The following is a 13971-nucleotide window of genomic DNA, read 5'->3' as shown; positions in this document are numbered from 1 at the left end:
TTCAGTATGATTTCTTACGGCATTGGCCTGTGACACTCTCTGTGTGGTTCCCCTCAAAATCCCAAAACCTGCTAAGACAAAGGGGAATTTTTTGAGAACCTCAGATTTGAAGTTAATGCCAATCACACGTAGCGAGCAAGCAGTGTATTATTTTAACCACTGCTGATTTCTCTGAAGACTAATCACTGCAGCATGTATGTGTGGATGCACAACACTCAGTAGCACCCAGGTAATTGCTAGTTTCTTTCCTGAATCTTTATGAGAGAGTCTGCCAGGATCTCTGACATCAAAGGGCTCCATGGGCAGTTACTGCTGGAAGAGTGGAAAACCACTACAAATTTTAGATGAACCTGTGGGCTAGGTTGCCTGTTGCTTTTATGAACACACTGAGCTTTACCTTTGACTTCTCTCGGGTATTTGGACCATGTGGGCCTGTGCCTTCCTATGAGCTGTCTTCTATTAAGCCCCCAGAACTACAAATGCAAATACTTCAGCTGATCATAGCTGTGTCAAGATCAGAGTAGCAGCTCGACTCCCGCCCGGAAGAGAACTGGGTAAAACAAGTCCAGGGCTGTAGGAAAAGCAGACTATCACAGTGGGACAGTTATATTCCCATAAGGGCTACAGTCAGCACACAAAAATATTCTGTTCTTACTTTTGTTTTTTTCTTTGCATTGCATTTTTTTCATCTTGCGGTTTATTTTTTGTGGAGGCAGAGAGTAGGCTTCTTTGCGTACATCATGTTCTTCTGGAACAGCAAAGACAGTTGGGACGTGATTTTACTGTACATAGACCAGGAAAGACTGGTGTCCAGCAGGGAGGAAAAGTGCCTTAGAACAGATAAAACAGCTCACACTTGTACGGTGGTTGAGTATTTTGTTGGCCATGTTCAGGCTGCAAAAAACCCTACAGCTGATCGGTGGGAGTTAAGACAGTCAACAAGAATGATTATAAACACTTTTAGAGGACAATGAAATACTCTGGGTAGTTATAAATCTCTTAAGTCATATATTACTGGAGAAACACCTGTTTTAGACAGCAACTAAGCTCGAGGATGGAAGTCTCTGTTTAGGTTGTAGCTGCAAAAGGTGGCAAGTTCAATAAATAAAAATAATAGGGTAAGACCCTTAAGCGGAGTAAATCAGTGTAGCTTCATTGAAGCTGTTGGAACTAAGACAATGTACAGCAGTAAGAATCTGGCTTGTAGTCAACAGGGATTTTACAGAATGCCTGCAACTTCTTCATTTAGGGAGTTCTCCTCTGCCTTATGCCTGTGCACTAAATTGTATCCACACAAAAGTCCTTGCCAGTATAACGAGGTCATTTTGGATGTGAGTGTTCATTATACGCTTAGGTAAATTAAGGGGGAAAAAAACAGGTCATTAGCAAAGTTTAAATAAAGTATGGAGTAAGGTTAGCAAGTGAGAACTTTATAAAAAAAATCAGTCTCAGCCCTGGAGAGTTAATGGGGAGTGGCTTTCTCTGGAAAAAAGCTGAAGGTGTGTTAATGCTGCATGTAGAAGCTGAGCGCTACAGCCATGAGAAATCAAAAGCAGGGACGGAGGTTTTCTTCTAGGTTAATATTTCAAGCTTTCTAAATTTCATTCTGTGACATACTATGAATGCAGCCTTGGTTTCCAACTGCAGAAAACCCCTCTGATAAACACATATTGCTGGAGCAAATGAAACTGAAGGCTCATCCGGTTTTACCGTAGCACTCGTGGTATTAAGAGGGATTGTAATATAATCCTCTTCAATGAATAACCCTAACAGATGTTATCAGGGTTGCTCTGTACGAGCCGTGGACCTCTTGCTAGAACTCCCTCTGTGGAAGTCCAGTTCATAAATTGTCCTAATGGGCTGCCTGCCTCGTCCCGCTGCTGCAGCAGCATGGAAGGGAGGTGGTTACCAGCGGCCTTGAAAGCCGGCGTTATTCCCATCTGGTTTGCATTACAATGCTGCTAAATATTTCATGCTTTTTGTTTCACAAACAAATAAAAGCAGAACTAATCTTTTTGTTTAATGTTCCTTGATTGATGTTTTGGTGAGGGGAAAAAAAAGTGTTGTGTTAGTTTTGATTTTTTTTTTTATTTTTTTTTTTTTTTTTTTTTTTTTTTTTTGCTTTAGAAATCTTACTGCAGCTCTGCAAAAGCTTTTAATGGAAGATAGGCCAGATCACTGTCGACTTTTCTGGTGGGCTTTTTATGGCACCATTGATACAGGAAAAGATACAGGGGAAATCCAGATGATGAATGTGCTGTTCAATCAGCTGGGATTTCTTTGCTTGTGAGGAGATAACTCGATGAAGTGCAAACAGAGACAGGGAGCAGACGCTGACTGCTTGTCAGCTATGTGCAGAACTATCTTTGGCTGGGGCTGCTGGAAAACACAGCAGCTATTAGTACCCCTTTGCCCTTTCACAGTGCCCTGCCAGAGGGTCCCCAAGCACTGCAGCAAGAGCCATCCATTACACCGCAGAGCACCGAGTCTGTGCAATCACCGCTGCTTCACAGGGAGGGGAGCACCAGCCCCGGGAGGATTCTGCCGGCATTTTAACCTCCTGGTTCCCTAAACTCCTTCTGAGGAGGATGAGTGAAGGCGTTCCAGCGGGCCGGGTCTCAGCCTGTACTCGTCCGCTTAAGCTTCAGCTGGTTAATCTGGCATTTGGACAGGCATCTTCATTAGGGCACCCACTGGGCTGCGTTAGCTGTGAGGTTTCATCGCAGGGTGGGATGAACGGTGTGAAACGTCACTCAGAAAGGGCTAAATCTTGAGAAAAGGTAAACAGACACTCTTCCAGCCTGTTGCAGCTTCACCCTGCAATGAGGCGACAGTGTATCAGTGCGGACAGTTAAAGCACCATCCTATGTTTGACCATGCAGCAATATTTTTTTTATATCATTGGACAAACAGAAAAAAGTTTGTCCGATTCACTCTTGAGACAAATTCTCTGCAGTTATTGCAGGATTAATTTCTCCCCAACAGCTGATGCATCAACCATCCCATCCCTTCCTCCCGTAATCGCTGGCCTCAACCCAGAGGCAAAAGTGAGTCTTGGGGACTGACCCCAAGGCTTGCCTGCAAATAGGCTTTATGACTTAATGCTGAACAAGACACCCAAGCAGTAAAATTATATACTGCTTTCTATATTATATTTCTTTTTTCCCCAGCATTTTCTTCCCAAGGACCTCAAAGCTTGCTGCAAGGTTTAACTAATTCACAACAGCCATCTGTGAATGAAGTTGTTTTTGCTAATTACAGATGAAATACTGTTGCCAGAGTGGATGATTGCCATTCTTGAGCATCTCTCATACACAATAGCACACAATAGTTTCACTTAGGATCGTAAAAATAAATTCTAACTTGTAACCGCTGCAGTTCCTTGCATTCAATCATTTTCATTGTGGATTTTGACGTTCCACTTAAAAAAATTCTAATCCAGGAATAGTAAATGCCGAGTCATAAAAGCTTAGGAAATGGGTCGAATCCAGAGTGCAAGGCAGCATTACAGTGTCTGATCTGCTGTCTCTGATAATGCCCTCACAAGACAAAGCTCTCTTTTCTTTTTTTTTTTTCCTCATTCCTGAACAAATGAATTGCAGCATGTATGAAATCTCCAGAGGCCATCTGTGACTGTAATTCATTTACCCACCGTATTATGGAACAGATTTTCCAGTGAGTTCAAAACTCAGGAAAGGGGGGAAGGGAACAGTATGATGAGAAGGATCTGTGATCTATATCTAAAAATAAAAATATTATTCAATTGTCATATTTGATGGATAAAGTGTCTGATGCACCAGGCAAAGCCATAGCAACTAGATAAATATATTTTAAACATTCCATTTTGATACATTAAGAATGAGTTGGAGCAGAGGCTTATCGGCACTGAAATTAAGCAGACATTTCTAAGTTCCTAAAAGCCTCTGATTTTGTTTAGCTTGGAAGAAATTTTGCTGTAGATAACTTGGAAGTGTAAGGGGAAGTTGGACTTGGAGCACAAAGGAGCAGCTCTGACAGGTCAGGACCAGCAATTACCTTTCTTCTTCATCTGTTATTTTCCCAGTGCCAGCAGCCCTGACCTGATGTGTGTTAGACCACACGAGGCCCCTTGGCAAACTTACAGACCCTTGGCTTCTGCTTTTAAATTGAAATTAGTACATTCATTTATGACCTTAGCTGCTACAAAAATATTTTTATGTATATGGTGCTCTCAATATTTCTGTAGTGCTGTTAACATTCAGTAATTGTAATCAGTAACACATCCTCATGAACAGCCAATTGGTTATGTGGCTGTAAGCATCAGATTTCCTCCCTGAGTAATTCCAAGGATGTCACCAAAGGCACAGCAGGAATGAGTTCAGGCCACGGTGGCTGGCAGGGTTAGTGTTTACACTGTGTGTCATATCGGTACCCATTTGAAGGGTTTTACATTCTGCCTTAGGTCCTGTGTTTCTTCATAAATTGATACCATGCAGAAGAGAGAAATGGTGCAAACTTCTAAAAATTGTTTTCTGTAGACATCTGACCAAAAGTTATGGCCGAAGGAGGAAAATGTTTACTTCCACACAGTAATTAGGGGGCTGTGTCAGAGCAGAGAGGGGTGGAAAGAAGTCAAGAGGAGCAACACCCCAAAGGAGCAATTTACCTTGCCGCCAGTCTGAAATCAATGAGAGATGCTGCACCAAGCCTTTTGCCCACAGCCCCTGGCACTTGTAAGCAACAGCATCAACTTTTCCTACCAATGCATCAGGCCCTGAAATACCATCCTTCCAAGCCAGGGCAGAAGTGAGGAAGACACACGCAACCACTTTCTTTTCCCTTCTCTTCAAAGGGTTGCACATGCACTTATCTCACGTAACTCAGACGGGTGCTGTGGGGCATAAACTGAGAAGGGGCTGGGGAGCAGCAGGTTCAGCTGAGTGTTAACAGTCCAGCTTCCAGCCTCTAAAGAAGGATTCACAGCTCTTCAGTTGTGCAATGCAAGCCAAGAGTGCTTGCTTGGGGGCTGAATGTAGTGTAATACTGCTAATACTGCTACATTACTGCTTTCCAACATGGCCATCACAGCCTATTAAGGATGAAGTAGCTGCAGATTGTATTACTTTTTTGCTCATGCCTTCACATCTATAGCAGAAAAAATACTTCACGGAGTGCCCATAATGCTGAGTGTAGCTTTTTGACTGGAGTTACACAACACTGGCAAAACATTCAGTGACATGACATGGTTTACACCAGCAAAACTGCATCTTTTAACAATATTATTTATTTATTTTTCCCATGGAGAACTAGTATATATTGGCAGAAATATGCTTTTACTGGTGCAAGTATGCAATAGGGTTTTTTTTTTACATGCCTTTATATATATATATATATATATATACACCATGACACTGATGATCAGTAACATTTATGTTAGGCTTGTCTTAGGGAATGCAGACACTAGGCAAGAGGTTAGTAAGTAAAAGCAGTTTAGGCTTCTCTCTGTCTCAGCTCTGTCATTACCCTTCAAAAACAGGGAAGACAATGAGAAAGGTGACCCCTTTGGCATTATTGCTTAATTTAGAGAGGGTGGCAATTTGGCCCCAGAAAAGTAAAATCAAATTCAAAGGAAAACAAAAATAATTCAGAACCCAAACTGTCCAAGGCAAGACTGGGGAAATGGAAATAAAGAAAAGATGCAGCAGTGAAGTTAAAAAAAAAAAAAAAAAAAAGAAAAAAAAAGAAAAAGAAAAATAACATTTATGTATGGAAAATAAAATGGGTAAATGACAAATGAAGTGACAGCTTTCTTGTAACAAAGAGAAGAGGGAAGTGGGGCAAGCTGCAGATGGAAATGCTGTGCTGGGGGAAGAGGAGGGACCCAGCGGGGAGTGGGAGTGCGAGCGGGAGCGGGCAGGAAGGAGGGGGCTACGCACAGTGTCAAGTGCAGGGCTGGCCCAGCGGGAGGGTGACACAGAGGTAACGGCTTAATGCCACACCGGGCCTTTTGTGGAGACTCTGGATGGAGCTGAGATCCCTCTTCTGCCTCTGGCTGGGTCGCCGGTGTCCTTCAGTCACTAGGGGAACCGGGGTCAAATCCTTCTGTCCCTGGGAAATCACTGCCAAAACTCCCCTTGGATTTCATTGATTTTACAGTGCAATGGTGATTTCACACTTTGGCTCACAGAAGAGGAGAGGAACGGGGGAGGCTTGATGCTTTCCATGACCAGCTGTGGGTATCTGACTTGCAGTAGACTCACAAGAGGCAGGACTTGGGACTGGAGCAAAGGTACAGTCTTGGGCACAACCACCTGCCCCAGTGGGCATGAGAGCTGCATCCAGCTGCTGCCAGTGGATGCTGGTGCCACCTCCATCCACCCTGGACGGCTGAGGTGGGGTGAGACCTCCAGGAGCCAAACTGGACAAATGAGATAAATAGGGCTCTGCAGTACTTCCTATGGGTCTGATGAAATTTGGGCCTCAGCTACCTGCCCCGAAGCACCACTGGGTTTCCCAAGGGGAGAGGAGGCAGCAGGGCAGCATCCCATGCAGTCAGGCTCCAGCCTGGGCACAGCCGTCAGCCTGGAGGGGCACAGCCACACTGGGGATCTGCTGCCCACGCTTCAGCCTGTTTCCTCAGAGCTGAGCAGAAAAACAAAATGCCTTCTGCTAAAAATCATGTCTAGAGATACTTCTTAATTACATTTTCAATCAGGAGTCACACTGCTCGTGGTAAGAGATTCCAAACTGATCTACTTCCATATTGTCGCTGTCTCACCGTGTTTGGCTCTCTAGCTGTCTTTTGGCAGCTAGCTGGGAGAAGAGTGCTCCCGGTGCAGGGGGATGCCCGTCCCCCACAGAGGAGCCAGAGGCTGACAGCAGCTGGCCCCAGCCCCACTTGCTGCCAGCAAGCAGGCTGGCAGGGAACCTGCCAGGCTGGTCTCCACCAGATGTTTGGCAGAACTAACCCGTGCCCGCAGGATCCTTACAGCCAGCAGTTTTCTAATGGCTCCATTTCCCCTCCAAAATCATCTCAACAACGTTCTACTGCAAGGCTGAGGCCAACAGAAATCTGCTTCTGACCGTGCCCAATGTCACCCGGCACCCACACACTGTGTCTTCCCCTCCTGGGCTGTCTCCAGCTGCCTTGGACAGTCCCGGCCCTTCCTTCGAGCCCTTGCCGTGGGGTGCTGGCAAGGGGCAGCACGGCTGCCTGCCAGCCGTGCAGTCCTCTCCAGAGGGCACCTGGCAAAGCTTGAGAAAAGCTAGAGGGAAAGGTTTGTTGGAGAGTGAGGTTCAATTTCTGCATGAATGTGGTTAATCTCTGCTAGTGCCTGCCCGCTGTGCTGGAAGGGCAGCCGGTGAGTCAAAGTATCTGGCTTCAGAGCAGTCCCAAAACAGGAGGTTTCATCCCAGGATGAGCAAGCTCAGCCACTCTTGTCTTCCTGGGGCCAAATTCTGAGAAAAGCTGCTCCTGCTCTTGTACACAGCGCCCTTTTTAACAGTGATGAACGGTTCAAATTTGTTCTTGATACAAACCTTGCCTTGTCCGAGTTATTTTTATGGTATTTTAACCACTAGTCATCCACCTCGGTTTTACTGTGGGAAGAGCTAAATGCAGAAATCCGAAAGAACTGGCTCAGTGCCACAGTATTTCATGGTGTGTTTGGCAGCCCTGTCCCCTACCCCCCTGACTCGGCAGAGTGCGTTACCCTGTGAGTTGGCAGGGGTCATGCAGATGGGAATGGCCAATACAGGCATTGCTGGGCAGTTCCTCCAGGACAGCAAACAGGGGTTTGATTTCTTATGACAGAAAACAGGGTCAAGAGAAGGAGACCCATGTTAAGCAGGAGGAGATATGTAAGCATTTTCTTTGGAGCCACTTTCTTCCCAGCCTCTGAAAACAGAAGTCAACATCCTGGAGAGCTAAGCTGGAGCAAGCTGGTAATCCAAGGTAGCAGATGCTACTGTGACCACGGTTTCATGCTATCAGTATCTGGAGCTGGATGTCACATTGCTCTGGACATTGCCGTACTTGGGGCAAAACTTGGGTTCAGTAGAAATTGACACTAGTTGTATTAGGGCACAGGCAGTTCTTGCTTGCATTTGTGCAAATCTACTGACGCTGGAGAGAAACGAAAGCCAGAACATTTCTACTGGCACCTAACAAATTTCTAACAAAAATCACGCTCAGGCGTGCATGTCGTGCTGCTCACTCTGCTCAGAGGAGAGCAGGTAGAAGTTGCAGCAGCTGGCAGAAAAAGGTTCACTTCTATTTTTAAACCTATCTGTGTTAGCATCTTACCTGTGAGGAGCCTGGGCACTCAGGCAGCAGTGAGAAGAGCTGGGCAGTTTCACAAGCAGAGAAGTTCATAAGGTCTGCTGGCCTGGGCCACCTGCCTGAGAGCCCAGGGCCCTCAAAAGAGGTGTATTCCCATAGTGCTGGCCATACATTCAGTGGAAAGGTACCAAATGAGAGCAGCTGGGTCTAGGCTATGATCTGCAGAATGACAGACTACCTGATTTTTTAATGTTTTTTTTTGGGGGGGGAGGACTTGGCTGATAGGACCCTCCTTGGAGAGCCCACGTGCTGTCTTTGGATGCAGTCAAGTTCCTAGTTTATATCTCCAATTCGCACTGTTGCTATGGGAAGCTCTTTTGGGGGCACATATGTGTGCACACACGCACAAGGCTGTGCAAGCTTCTCAAGGGAAGGTGGCAGGCTCCATTTCCCCTGTCCCTTTCATACCACAGCCTGAAACATTTGCAGTTAAATTCCATCACATTGTACAAAACCTCTTCTGTTGCAACTGGCCAAAACCAGCTGCTATTTCTTCTTTTGTTTGAAATAGCGAAGCAAAACAGTATTTACTTTAATTTTTGAGAGTGTCACAGATAATCTATGGGATGGAGTCCTCATTTTCCATGCACTCTGAAACCACTGAGTGTCACGCACAGCTGTCAGTAGTATAAAAAATGAAATCAAAGTGCTCAGCTCAGAGGAAAGCAGATAAAAGTTCTCTGTGCATTTTACTGTAAGAAAAAGAGAGGAAGGGATGAGGAGAAGTATCTTAATATAAAAGAAATGTAAGGATTTTAGACACTCACATGAGGATACAAGAATCTGAAATCTGCCAGTAAAGCGGGATCTGTTGCCTTCCTGAAGCATGGGGATCTAATTACTCTTCCCTCCCCCTGCCCCTTCATTATAAAGCAACTATTGCGGAACATAAATGACCTTGTAGACTCACTAGATATTCCTGCCAAAAAGCGTATCCATTATCAAGTAATACATTTTCTGCTTGTGTAGTTCCAGTGTGCTCTTTTGAAAAGCAGTAAGTTCTCTTCTGACTCCCTTATCACATTTCAGGATGCCTTTAGTCATGGGACTGTGCTTATTCAGTAGTTCATGTCAAATTTACTTCAGTAAGCAAAACTTAGCGTTCTTTAAGAACTGCTTTCCTGTTCCCCAGTGAGGGAGGTGTTGGGCTTGCTTCTTCTCTCACTAAAATACGTTTGAGGTTTGCTATTGATTTCATGGAGGCCATGAAGGCACAAAACAATACTTCTTGAGACCAAGTCTCTCTGGAGCTGTGCTAATTCACACCATCTGAAGTGTCTTTTCGCAAGAAATCAGCAGCAAAAAGAAAATCAGCATTTGGGACAAGCACTACAAAAAAGTTAGAAACTAATTTTAGAATGCATCATCGTTCAAATTATCATGGCTGGCAGTATTTCTGCAAAACCTGTATACCATGAAACCTGGATCTCTGATAGGGAATAACTTTAGACTGAACAATAATTCTTAGTAAACAATTAACCCTCAAATATTAGAAGCAATCTGAAATGTAGCAGCTGCACCTCAATGCCTTCGGGGGACAGTCGTGGCCAGCCCTTCCTCCTGAGCTGTTCACAGCAGCAGCTCAGGGCTGTGCTACTGGCACTGGCTCCAGCCAGTCCATGGACCATCCCAACAGGTTAGCCAAATAGATTGTCACACTGTGGGAATGGTCGCATTTTAGAATCCCAACTTCAGGTACTTGGCCTCTCAGGCCAAAACCTGGATTTGAGTGCTTTACTTCATGATACGTTAAGTGCCACAATAATAAAAGATTATAGTTTTGTTAAGTGAGACAAATATCCACTATTTTTGGCTTAGAGAGTGAGCCCTTTCTTTGCTCAAAATAACTCATAAATGGGAGTTGTGCCCTTAAGAATATAGCTACTTGTTTTCATTTAAGAAAAATTAAAATTGCTATTGTTATGGTGCCCCATCTTTTATTCACTCATAATGGTACTCAGATTTTTATCATTATTGTAAATTATTCAGGCATTTCAGTCTTATGGGGGATGAAACAACAACCATCTGTGTGTGATCTATCTCCTATCTGCAGGTTTGCAACAAAAGAAAAAAAAAAAAAAGGGGTTGCAATGAAAGAGTCCCAGAAATGGAGAAAAATATTGTGATTTTTTAAAAAGAAATGTCTTGTTAGGACCTGTCAGTTATGATGACCTCCCCAGCATGCTGAAATACTGAGTGTCCCACATTCACACCAGGGTCATTAATGGCTGTCCCATGCGCTCCTTGCACCCAGAGGAAGGCATGTTGTCTCTGTCATTTTGTGGTTTCCCCAAATTCTGACACAAAGCGCAAAGAACTTGCTCTTTTCTGCATGTACTTACATTAGATATTTCAAGCTTTTATTGGTCTAAGAAGTCCAGTGTCATCACCAGACTGAGGTTCATGGCTCTTCCCAACTTCAGTCTTGCCTCCCACACATCCTTTTGATGCATGGGAAGAGGGCAACATCTGAGCAAGCTTTAATATAAGCCCCAGCTGCTGCTCAACAAGCTACACCAAGGAAGCCTGATGTGGATGAGTAGTCCACTTCAGCAGCAAATACTTTGGCTTTGGCATGATTAAGGCTATGCTTAACTTCTTTTTGCAGATGGGGTCAGAAAGCTCTTTTGCAGGATCTGCAGCGACCCATACCGAGCTCATTATGCTCCTGGAAATAATAATGAATACTTGAGAGAAGATCTCCTTCAAGGTTTGTGTCACTGTCCCTGCTTATGGAGGGGCATGGAAGGGCCATGGGCTGCCTTGCACAAGGTTGCCCAGCAGCACAAGGGCCCCAGGATGACAAGGCTGGTGTGATGGGTCCTTCACAAGAAATCTAATTTTGGGAGTGGGAGAGTTGTTCCTGAGCCCAGCATCCCTTTTGAGCTAATGTTGCCCGGGGGAGCTGTGCAGTTCATGCTTTAGGGAGAGAGAGGCCTGGGATGGTGCCAGGATGCCAAATCCTCCTGCCCCCTGTGCTGCTCCACTGTCTGCATCTACCCAACCATGGGCAAAATGAACCTGGGTTTTGGCTTGCTTGAAAAATTCAAGGGACAACTCCCATCACTTCTGCAGGAACGGGGCTTCTGGCACAATGTTTGAGAGCCACTGATTTATTGGGCCAAGCAGTCTCTAACAGCTCATCACAAAGTTCTCCATGTTGACCTGAATAGAGTAGATAAAAATGATTTACAGCTTCTGTTTTCGGTTCTGTTGAATAGTTTAAATTTGTCTTTGTTTGCAAAATAGTCAAATGATTATTTTTTTATGAGCTTTTTCCCTATAGGTAGTTTCCCAGTAGCTTCATCTGGATGGATATGACTCCTGAGATCCTTCCAGTGTCGCTGCTGACCCGGGAATGGTTCAGTCAGATCACCTGTAGACTCCAGGAAAGTCAAGGGTAACAGTTTCATTGTGCTTTAGTTTTCCCTTTCTGAGGTAAATTATAGTATAGCATTAGAGAGTTCCACATTTCTCTGTCCCTGGAAAACAGCTTCATGCTGGAGGAGAAATGGCCTTCCAGGTACGGCAGTGGACTTCGATATGGACTATCTTCATTGCTCTGAAATCAATTTCTTATGTGATCTGGGACAAATCCCCTGGTCTCAAAATAAAAATTTTCCCTTTCATAAATAAGACTATGAATATTTATGGCACATATTAAATGGTAAAAATCTGGTGATATTTTTGAGACTGCTAATAAAATAAATGCCATAGAACAGCTTTATAACCACCTCTAAGCAAATATCCATTTTTATCAGCATCAGAATCAGCGGATCCTGGTTTCAAGTGAATTTGCATCTTGTAGTTAATATTATTTTTTTAAAAACCGGGTTAGACTAAAGCTGCAGCATGTGTTTGTGAGAGGAGAGAGGACTTTATGAATGCCCTTAACACCGGAAAAAGCTCAATCAGAATTACCTTTTATTACACACAGGATATGTTCTTCATCTGGGAAAGACAACTTGAATGATGGGTGGATTTTTATGTCTAATAAAGCATTAACTGTGATCTAAACTTTTCCTGCAGTTGAAGTATTTAGAATGGCTCTTTCCTGTGTGGATTCTCTGATGTCTCTCCCCTCTACCTGCTGCTTATTTAATATAGAAATTGCAGGAGCATCCTACCTTCATGATTTCTCCTCCTTAGTCAAATCTGGTTGAAACTGGACCATGAGTTCAAAAGTTGTTAAAGGAAGGGCAGACAGATATGCAGAAACACACACACACGGAGTGTGATCACATAAGCCTTTTTATCCAAGCTAAAAATAGAAAACCAATGAAGTACCCCAAAAATACTTTAACAGATGAAGCTTAGGCTGGAGGACAGACTTTTTTTCATCTCCAGTATTATCCATAAGTATTTTTCTGCTTGCCCTCAGCGTACCTGTGAGGTGCAGGGTAACCCAGTGGCCCCAGCACTGGTTTCTGCAGTGTGAACACCAGCAGTTGTACCATAACCTCGTTACCTGAAGGACTAGTACATGGGTACAAATGTCACCTTTGGGGAGGAAAAGCTGCTGGTCCCACCCTGCATAGCTAGGCTGCCACATGAGGCATTCTACACAAGCCTCTCCAGGGAATGTCACCACCCCCTAGCTTGCATATTTTAATATCACAAATAACTGTGGAAACAGGATTAAGCTAAGACTCCTATGGGGATTATTGTCAAAATTTGGATCAAAATCCTCATGGCAGGGCCCCAGCAGGGCTGGGAGCCTCCAGCATCAGTACCTTGCTGACGTGCTTGTGAGGATACGCCAGTCTTTCCCCACAGGACCTTCCCCAGGACAACAAACGCGCCAGCCTGTAAGACGCTGAATCCAAGTTTCTCAGTGAAGATGATGTACTCTAATGTACCCCAGTGGAGCATGGCTTACTCAAGCAAGAACCATCAGGTCAGTTTATCAAAGAGTAGCTTTCTGCAGGCATGCGACCTGCTTTTCTTTGTCTACCCAAAGCCTAGGATTTCTCGGCTTTGCGAAGAACTGTTTGCCTTCCACCTGCCGCCTGCCACAAAGGTGTAGTTGTGCTGCCACGCAAAACGGAGACAGCTGCAGAAAAGCACCCAGACTGCCTCAACAAAAGGCCCTAAACGTGAGGGAAACATTAAAAAAAAAAAAAAAAGCAGGAGATGTAGCTCAGCCAATGCAAACATGTAAGTAACTGTGCAAGGGCTCAGAAGAGAAACCAGATTGCTGTTGAAATAGCTGGTTAACGTTTTGTCTGGAAGCACAGCTTCAATAAAATAGGTAAGGAAACCAGCTAAGGACCCCCAATGGCAAACATATTTATTGAGAATCCAATAAAAGTCTCAGAACAAATAGCCTGAAGGACCTGTAGACACAGCCTCTGCTGTAATAAAAATGCAATACAAGACATCAGGGAAATGGTAAGGGAAAAGGGCTGCTCCATGAGAAAACCAAACAAGAATCCCAGAGCATGAGGCCTGGAGACACAGACTGGGATGTAATAAAATAACTGCCATTGGGGAAAAAGAAAGAAAAACAAAACATCTAACAAAGGCACAAAGAAGCCCCAGATAGCCCAGCTAGTCTAGAAAATCACCACAAGTTGCCATAAAAACACATGGGAAAATAGGAAAAGAATAATGGCTGCAAAGCGATTGACTCCTGCAGGTACCTAAAGGCA

The 13971-nt window shown here is 44.3% G+C and overlaps 1 protein-coding gene across 1 annotated transcript in view; it reads left to right on the top strand.

The window, feature by feature from the left end:
* SYNE3 (spectrin repeat containing nuclear envelope family member 3) overlaps window positions 1-5744 on the top strand; it is an 89002-nt gene extending 83258 nt beyond the window's left edge. The window contains exon 18 of the transcript XR_013929594.1: window positions 2128-5744. The gene's annotated coding sequence lies outside the window, so the exon portion shown is untranslated. The remainder of the gene's footprint in view (window positions 1-2127) is intronic.
* The last annotated feature ends 8227 nt before the right edge of the window (window positions 5745-13971 follow it).

The sequence above is a fragment of the Falco punctatus genome, assembly GCF_963210335.1.
Source record: "Falco punctatus genome assembly, chromosome: 7".
NCBI classification, from domain to species: Eukaryota; Metazoa; Chordata; class Aves; order Falconiformes; family Falconidae; genus Falco; species Falco punctatus.
Note: the sequence above shows the minus strand (reverse complement) of the source record. Positions and strands in the feature narration are given on the sequence as shown.